We start from the raw sequence: 8387 nt of genomic DNA, 5'->3' as shown, positions 1-8387 counted from the left end.
CTGTAAAATTCAAACAAATCAAACAGTTGGAGCTGTTTAGTAAAGGAGCCGCCTACTAATATCATGTGAAAATGTGTAAGAATTCAAGAAAATTGTTTCACTTTCTTGTACACAAACCAAAGAAACTTCCAGACATTTCACCAGAAAAAGATGAATCTGTTGATCTCACAGTTTTCCATGCTTTCATCTCCTCCAGTCTCCTCATGTAGTGCAGACTTTACTCAGTCAAGAGTCCAGCTCGTTCAAAACTCTGCTGCCACACTTTCAGCATATTTAAAAAACAGCGCTACACTGGCTACCAGTGATTTTACCATATTAATGGCTACTTTTAAAGCGTTCCTTGAGCTTGTTGAGACCCACATTACAAATGATGTTACATCCTCAGATCAGAGCCCCAAATAAAGCTTATTGTTATTCATGTTTTTATTATTGGCTCCAATGGAGAGGTTGTTGTTCAGTTCCACCTGGAAACACAGATCCCGTTTGAGTTGCCTCAGGAAGCTCATCTAGTGCAAAACTGCCAAATCAAACATGCTGAGCTACCGGCTCCACCTGTTTATTATTTATTAATAATAAATTATAGAATGTATTACTGTTTATCTGCAAGACCTTCATTAGGAACCTGGAATTTTAAATCATTATGCTATTATTATCATTTCAAAATGCCAATCACTGGCTGTCACTACAGGTCTGTGCTGGACTTTCAGTAACAGCCACTTCCATGCAACAACTGCCTGAAGCATAGTACACTAAAAACTCATTCTTTACAAATCCCTTTGCAGCCCTGGCAAAAGCCTGCTTTTAGTAAATGGTAGAAGGACTGGTTCTTATGTAGCACTTATATAGCGCTACTCTGACGCCACAGCCAGGGTTCAGTTTATCAGCAAGAGATTTTTATTTAAACAAAGGAATAAACTGAAGGCTTATTTTTGGCCAAGACAAACATCAAAGTTGAAGGCAGCTGGACATTTGGATGCAGAATGTACACTTTTTAAGCAATGGCAAGAAAAACAGATGAGCAGGGCCTTCATACTGAAAAACAGGACAAGCTCTAAATCTTAGCAGGGAGCTGACGGGACTGGCAGAGAGAAAATCCTCTTCTTCCCATCCTCCTTTAAATTTGATCTGGGAAACTCCATCAATAACTCAGCCCTGATGCACAAGAGAACGAGAATGAGTAGATGGTTAAAAGAGAATCCAGGAGATGGAAAGACAAGAAGAATAGAGGAGCAGAGAAATTATCACAAGGACCCACAGTGGACAAAGGGTCATAATCATATTTTGTGAAGCAATAACTTGTTGGATAACAGCTGAATGTGTACCTGCAGTGTCCTCGGACTGGAGAAAACAACATGTGAGTGTGTATCTGTAATTTTATTGGCTGATTGCCTGAAGTTCATATCCTGATAGGTGACTTGACTCAGACTTGATGACAGCGTCCTTTCTGCAGGAATGAGAAAGACGAGGATTTAAACATGAGACAAATAATAAAAGATTCTAAACCGAAGACGTCTGCCAGCATGGAGCACAAACTGGGCGTCATCAGGACGCTACAACACAGAGCGAACACCATCCCCACAGACACAGCGGCCAGGAGGAACATCACATCAAGAAGGCCCTGAGTAAATGTGGTTATCCCAGCTAGTGATGTGTCGGTCGCGAAGGAAACTCTCAGAGCCGACTCTTTGACTCTTTGGTGTGTGGTAGTAACAGGTAAATGAACATATTTTTTCAATTATTTGACTATATACGAGTGTTTGTGTATAAATACGCAAACAATACACACATGCTTTCATGCTTTCAATTGTGTAATTTAAGTGATCTAGTAGCTCTGTTTGGAAGTTCAGTTAAAGCTAGAAATGTGTTTTGGAGTTTGCACGTTGTGCTGCCACTGCTGGGGTGCAGTAGCTCCACCACCCCACTAGGGGGAGGAAGCGGGTTTGTGTACTCAAGTTTCGCTAGTAAATATAGAAAAAGTTCATGGAGTCTGGCCAAGTTGATACCAGCACACAAAATATTAGCTCTGAAGTTGGCTGTACTGGAGAATCAGAAAATATATGTTTGTAAGTACGATTATATTCTGTGTTCATGTTAAGCATGTGATGTAAAATGGGTTGTTGACTCTCATATTTGAAGCCGGCATGTTAGCTGCACTGCCGATGCTAATTGTGTTAGCATGTCAATAGGAAATTTCATCATGATTTAGCATCAAGCTAGCGGGATTTGGGGTTAACATGTTTTCATTTATTTTTCTTGGTTATACCAGCAATAATTCAAGTTGCTAAGTCTTCAGTCTGTACTTTGTAATGTGAGAAATATATTATGTTCCAGATGTATGTTTTAATATGCTTTTTTTATGTTTGTAGTTTTACAGTGCCTTCATTAGGGAGACAAATAAACCCTGCAATGAGAACTGGAAGCCTTTGCCTCTCCTTTTGAAGAACTGTTTATCTATCTGCCAAACTGGGCATCAACGTACAGGGAGGGCAGAATACACGTGCTTTGTGTCATGGTCCTCGTGCCTCGCTGGCTCACTCTGTGTTTGGCAACATGTTTTGTGTGTTTTGTTTCCTTTGCGCTCTCTCTCCTCTGCTGGGGCGGTGCTCATCATGGGCCCCGCCCCTGGCCCACGCATCTGTGCTCACCGTCACACCTGCAGCCGATCCCAGCTGATTTGGAGCACTATTTATGACGGCGGACCTGAACCTGTATCTGTGAGTTTGAGACTATCCCTAACCTGGACGTCTTTCTCTGTGTGTAATATATATCTATATTTTTCATGTAAGATAAGTTCTCTGCTAAACAATGTGAATGGGGACAGTTTATAATTGAATTATAGTATATAATTACATAATTATTAAGGAAAAAAATTTTTTCCATGTAAAATGTTTAATCTGATGAGCTCTGGGGGGTTTGACACACTTTATACCTTGTTTTTTGTTCCAAAACAGCAAAGCTGCAACCAGAATAAGATCTAGAAGACCCGACGAACCCAGAGCAGCTACAGGTGAGATGATGGAGGAGGACGATGTAGAAGGAGGGGAAATTGAGATTGGTAGTTGTTGGTGGTGGTGTGTTTGGTGGCACTTGGTGAAATGGTGGTGGTGTCATAGACATCTGCAGGAGAGATGATAAAACTGGGTCATTGAATTTATTATAAGCTCAGCAGGTTTGCTTTAAACAGGAAGTGATGTCAGTGATCTGGACCTCTGACCCTCAGAAAGCTCTGAGGAGATGATCCAACTCATCAGTAGAACACCAAGTAGAGACCTTATCAGACTGCTGCACGTTAATGGTGATGTTTTTCTCTGATTTTAGGTCCAACAGGACGTCCATTAAAGTAGAAATAAGCTGCGACTGTGCCCACCAATTTTCTTTTTACGCGTAGCGTGACATCACTTCCTGTCCTCACAGGAAGTGCAGGGATCTCCAAGATCACTTCTTTATCTGAGGAAAAGACCCACAGAGTGATGTAGAGGTGGTATAACAGTCTGCTGTTAGTCTGATGAAATGAAAGACTTCATTACCTGATACAGTGATGTTGACTTCTTCACTCTTCTCTCCAGCTTCACCTTCACACCAGTAAACTCCACTGATTGGCTCGCTTTGCTTATCAAGCAAACAGGATGAACCATTTAACCTCCCGAAGCCCCGCCCACCTGCTCCACATGACTCAGTCGCACTTCCTGTGTCCCTCTTCACCGTCCATCCATCAGAGCCCAGCTGACCTTCACATGTCAGAGACACTGAGGCTGCTGTGAAGAACTGCTGAAGGTTTGGACTGACGCTCAGAGAGACTGGAGGACAGACGGACAGTTTCTATCAGTGTTTACACTCAGTGTTTGTCCTGGACCATGGTGCACTTCATCTACTCACCTGCACAAACAGCCAGTGCAGACAGCAGCAGCACACACAAACCTGCAACAGGAGGTCAGAGGTCACTGAAGGTCAGAGGTCATTTAAAGAAAGACTGAGGCTGCACAGTTTTTTTTTTTTTGGTTGTTTTTTTTCTCTCAGGAAACTTTTTAATCTCCTGAAGTATCTGCCACAATCTAAGGAGCTTGGAAAGAAACAGCGTCTGGACTTCTTTGAGTGCTTGAAGACGTTCACTCTCATCTGAGGAAGCTTCTTCAGTTCTAGGATCAAACGGTGAAGAGACCCACATTAAGCTCAGTGGGAGTTTCCCACTGAGAGGGACAATGGACCCTGATGATCCTCTACCTAATCACATGAGCCAAGGTGTGGTAATGGGTGTGGGTCACAATCAGCCAGGTTTTACTGCTACTACTGTTGTACTTTCGTACAATTTCATAGTCTGTACTTTTTTTTTTACTTTTACTTGAGTTAATAAGTTGAATCAGTACTTCATCTTTTACTGGAGTATTTTGAACAGTAGTATTTTGTACTTCTACTTAATTAATGGAAGGTCTGTATTTTTGCCAGATCTGTGAGCCCACGCAGATTAAACTACACAACACCACCGTGCACTGTAACAGGAACAAGGAAGTATAAAATACCACCGAGACAGCAAACGCAGGATAGCCTGTCTTTTCCTGTTTTCTATACATTTTTTGATCAGATGGCAATCAACGGTAAACATCACAGTGCACAGCATTGTAAACCATGGAGAAGGAACTGTGCATGGATGAGCTTTCATTCATGTGCAGAGAAGAAAGTGTTGGGACTAAGAAGCCACCTTCAAAAGCACAGTTTTTAATTTTCAGATTTGCGGCCTGTTTCACTCCCACACTGCTGCTGTTTAAAGGTCATCATGTCAATGGGAATGGGAACTTTAAACAGTCAAAACCGTCTGTGGTTGTTTGAATACACTCAGTCCTCTTAATGGAAAATTGGCTGTGAATAGAGGAAGTGAAGACTAGATAAAAGAGGGGACGCAGTCAGAGGACCCTGTGCTTCATGCAGTCAGAGGGCTGTGGTTTCCTGACTGAAGAGATGTTTGATGAAAAGAGGTCAAGTCTCTTTTGTTCTTTTGGTCTTCATGTTACTGACACTTAGCTGGGCAGAAAGTTTAATCGCTGACTTAGTCCAGACTATATGGTGACTTCCTGCAGGACTCCAGGTTAAACTGCTGAGAGTCTGAACCTCTGAGAGGTTTGCAGTGATGATGAGATCGATTTAAACCGGAAAAACTTTCATCATGCATGTTTGAAACCATTTTCTATCACTCTTCATACATTTCAGTTAAAAGTGTGAGCTCCATTATTCAACATTAACATCACTTCTTGGTTCCTGCCGCAACTTCACAGCCACCAATCAATGAACCAGAAAGACATAAGAAGGAGAATGAACTGTTCCTCTCGCCTTGACGAACTTTTCAGATTTTTACATGAACTTTAAAAGTCAGTAGCTGCAAGCTTGTAACTGCTGAAAGGTTGTTTTCCCTGCCATATTGTTTGTTGGAGCTGTGATAAATAAATCGATGATTGTTAGTGTTTGACTCACCGAGGAGCAGAGAGACCGGTGCCAGTCTTCCATGTTGTCTGGATGACGACTGAACGTCAGTCTGAGCAGCTTTTTTGAAGATATTAATTAGAGACCAGTAGGTCAAATACACATGGGCAGCATGAAGAGGAGAAAAAAAGTCTCATCTTCTTCAACTCTCAATTTCTTTGCTTTTATCGCTCATTTATGTCACCTGCTAGAATGTTACCTGTAGTGTTTATGCTCAGCTGAAGTAAATCACTTCTGGTTGGATGACTGACATCTTATTGGCTGACTCTTCTAATGGTGACCTCGGCATATGTGACATCATTTGTAGAGGCTGGCTGTGTCTCCCTGCAGAAATGAGGTGATGTGAATGAACGTTGGTGATCACTTCACTGCTGTAGGATGTTTAGAAGACCGTCATAGACGTCTGATGTTACAGGTACAGGATTCAGGAGCAAAGACTGGTTGATTATGGATTAAGCAGAGCATGATGCAGCATCAGAGTGATGAGACCACAGAACACTGTTCCCGTATCATACCACCTTAACAAGTGACAGCCAATCGGGAAAAAAACCCAAACTGGTGTTTGTGTCTGTGGGGTTTTAGTCTGAATCTAATTTCTAGGGAGCGATCCTAAAATTGAAACCCTGATGGAAGCTGTCTGACGTGACTTTGAATGAGAGATAAGCCAAGTTTATATCAGTATATTTTCATTTTTATGGACCCACTTCCAGAACTTTTAAAACTTTTCAATTGGGCCATGGGAACGCATCAGTCTAAAGATGTTGGGACCCAGTGCTCTACAAAATAAATGCAGACAGGAAAGTCCCTCAGATTTTCTCAAGTGAAATTCAAAATATTTTTAATTTGCTGCTTGAACCAAAAGAGCCCAGGTGGGTCAGACGGATATCATACCTGTTGTGTTTCTTCCAAAGAAGCTGAACTAAGAACCAAAACCAGAACACAAGGACCAGAGAACCTACAGTAACTATGACTGGGATGATGAAGGAGGGATTAGGAAGAGGAGGAAGGAGAACAGGAGATATGGATGTTTGCTGATGTTTTTGTTGTTGGTGGTGTTGGTGTAGTAGATCTGCAGGAAAGATATGAAGCTGGGTCATTCAGTTTGTTATCAGCTCAACAGGTTTAAGCTTTAACAGGAAACAGTGATCTGACCTCTGACCCTCAGAAAGCTCTGAGGAGATGATCCAAACTCATCAGTAGAAACCAGTAGAGACCTTCATCAGACTGCTGCACGTTAATGGTGATTGTGCTCTGATGTAGGTCCAACAGGACGTCCATTAAAGTAGAAATAAGCTGCGACTGTGCCACCAATTTTTGTTTTTACAGCGTAAGTGACATCACTTCCTGTCCTCACAGGAAGTGCAGGGATCTCCAGGATCACTTCTTTATCTGAGGAAAAGACCCACAGAGTGATGTAGAGGTGGTATAAACAGTGTGCTGTTAGTCTGATGAAATGAAAGACTTCATTACCTGATACAGTGATGTTGACTTCTTCACTCTTCTCTCCAGCTTCACCTTCACACCAGTAAACTCCACTGACTGGGCTGAACTCATCAAAAACACAGGATGGACCATTTTCTTCCCAAAGCCCCGCCCACCTGCTCCACATGACTCAGTCCCACTTCCTGTGTCCCTCTTCACCGTCCATCCATCAGAGCCCAGCTGACCGTCACATGTCAGAGACACTGAGGCTGCTGTGAAGAACTGCTGAAGGTTTGGACTGACGCTCAGAGAGACTGGAGGACAGACGGACAGTTTCTATCAGTGTTTACACTCAGTGTTTGTCCTGGACCATGGTGCACTTCATCTACTCACCTGCACAAACAGTCAGTGCAGACAGCAGCAGCAACACACACCTGCAACAGGAGGTCAGAGGTCACTGAAGGTCAGAGGGCAGGAACCTGTTTCAATCTGGTCTTGTTCCAAAAACATCACATTAAAGGGGGGAGACCTTTAATTCGCTTTGAAGGTCTGTTTAGGTTTTAAAAGTACATTTAGACTTATAAACATCACACAAAGCGCCAGCTCAGTTTTAACACATGCTGACGAAACTATGTTGGTACACTTGGTCTGAATGAGGTGGGCGTCATATCTGTTTTGACAATCCAACACCCTGCACCTAAACATTTCCCAAACTAAGCAGATTTTGGGGAATTGTTGATTATTGGCAGCAGAAGAGAAACTGCTCCCCACTCAGGCTTCATGAAGACTCAGCAGTTTGGGGTGGATGGGCAATGGGGAATAAAGGAGTAAGGGGTACAGCAGGCAAGAAAAGCATTCTCAGGATTAAACAGTCAGAACTTATAAACCAAAGCCATGGGATAAGGGTTAGTTGTTTATTCAGCATTAGCTGATGAATAAAAACCTGGAGAAGCTGCTTCATTGATCTTTATTCACAGGTTTGAGTCCAGTTTGCTTCTGTTTGAAGCTCATCATGAGAAAACAAAATACACAAAAGTAAGGTAAATGAAAAAAACAGTCTCCAGTCCTTTCATTAGAGTCCACATGAAGGAAAGTTTGCTCTCTATAGTGGAAGTGAAGACTACATAACAGACCAGAGGAGCATGTGGTACCTGCAGCTAGCAGCTGTGGTTTCCTGAATGAAAATTGATCTTCGATAAAAAAAAGAGGTTGCCTGACTTCTCTACAAGTCAACATGTTAAAGACAACAAACTGGATATGAAGGTCCAACTCTCTGAGTCCAGAACACACGATGGATCTGAACTTTAAAACAACAAAAAACTAAAGAAGAAGAGTGAACTCTTCTTCTCGCATAAACGTAACTTCAGACTTTGGACAGACCTGAAGAGATTTCATTTTAGAGTCAGTCAGTGAGAGCATCCAGCACACACTCTGTTACTGTGTTATAAGATAATGAACGCTATGAGTGAGTGAAGGATTTCAACGTTATGACT

General features: G+C 42.2%; 1 pseudogene; it reads right to left on the bottom strand.

The window, feature by feature from the left end:
- Window positions 1-3001: 3001 nt before the first annotated feature.
- On the bottom strand, window positions 3002-7321 carry LOC113017938 (uncharacterized; annotated as a pseudogene).
- Window positions 7322-8387: the final 1066 nt, after the last annotated feature.

Source organism: Astatotilapia calliptera, unplaced genomic scaffold (assembly GCF_900246225.1).
Source record: "Astatotilapia calliptera unplaced genomic scaffold, fAstCal1.2 U_scaffold_3, whole genome shotgun sequence".
NCBI lineage: Eukaryota > Metazoa > Chordata > Actinopteri > Cichliformes > Cichlidae > Astatotilapia > Astatotilapia calliptera.
This window is presented reverse-complemented; position numbering and strand designations above follow the sequence as displayed.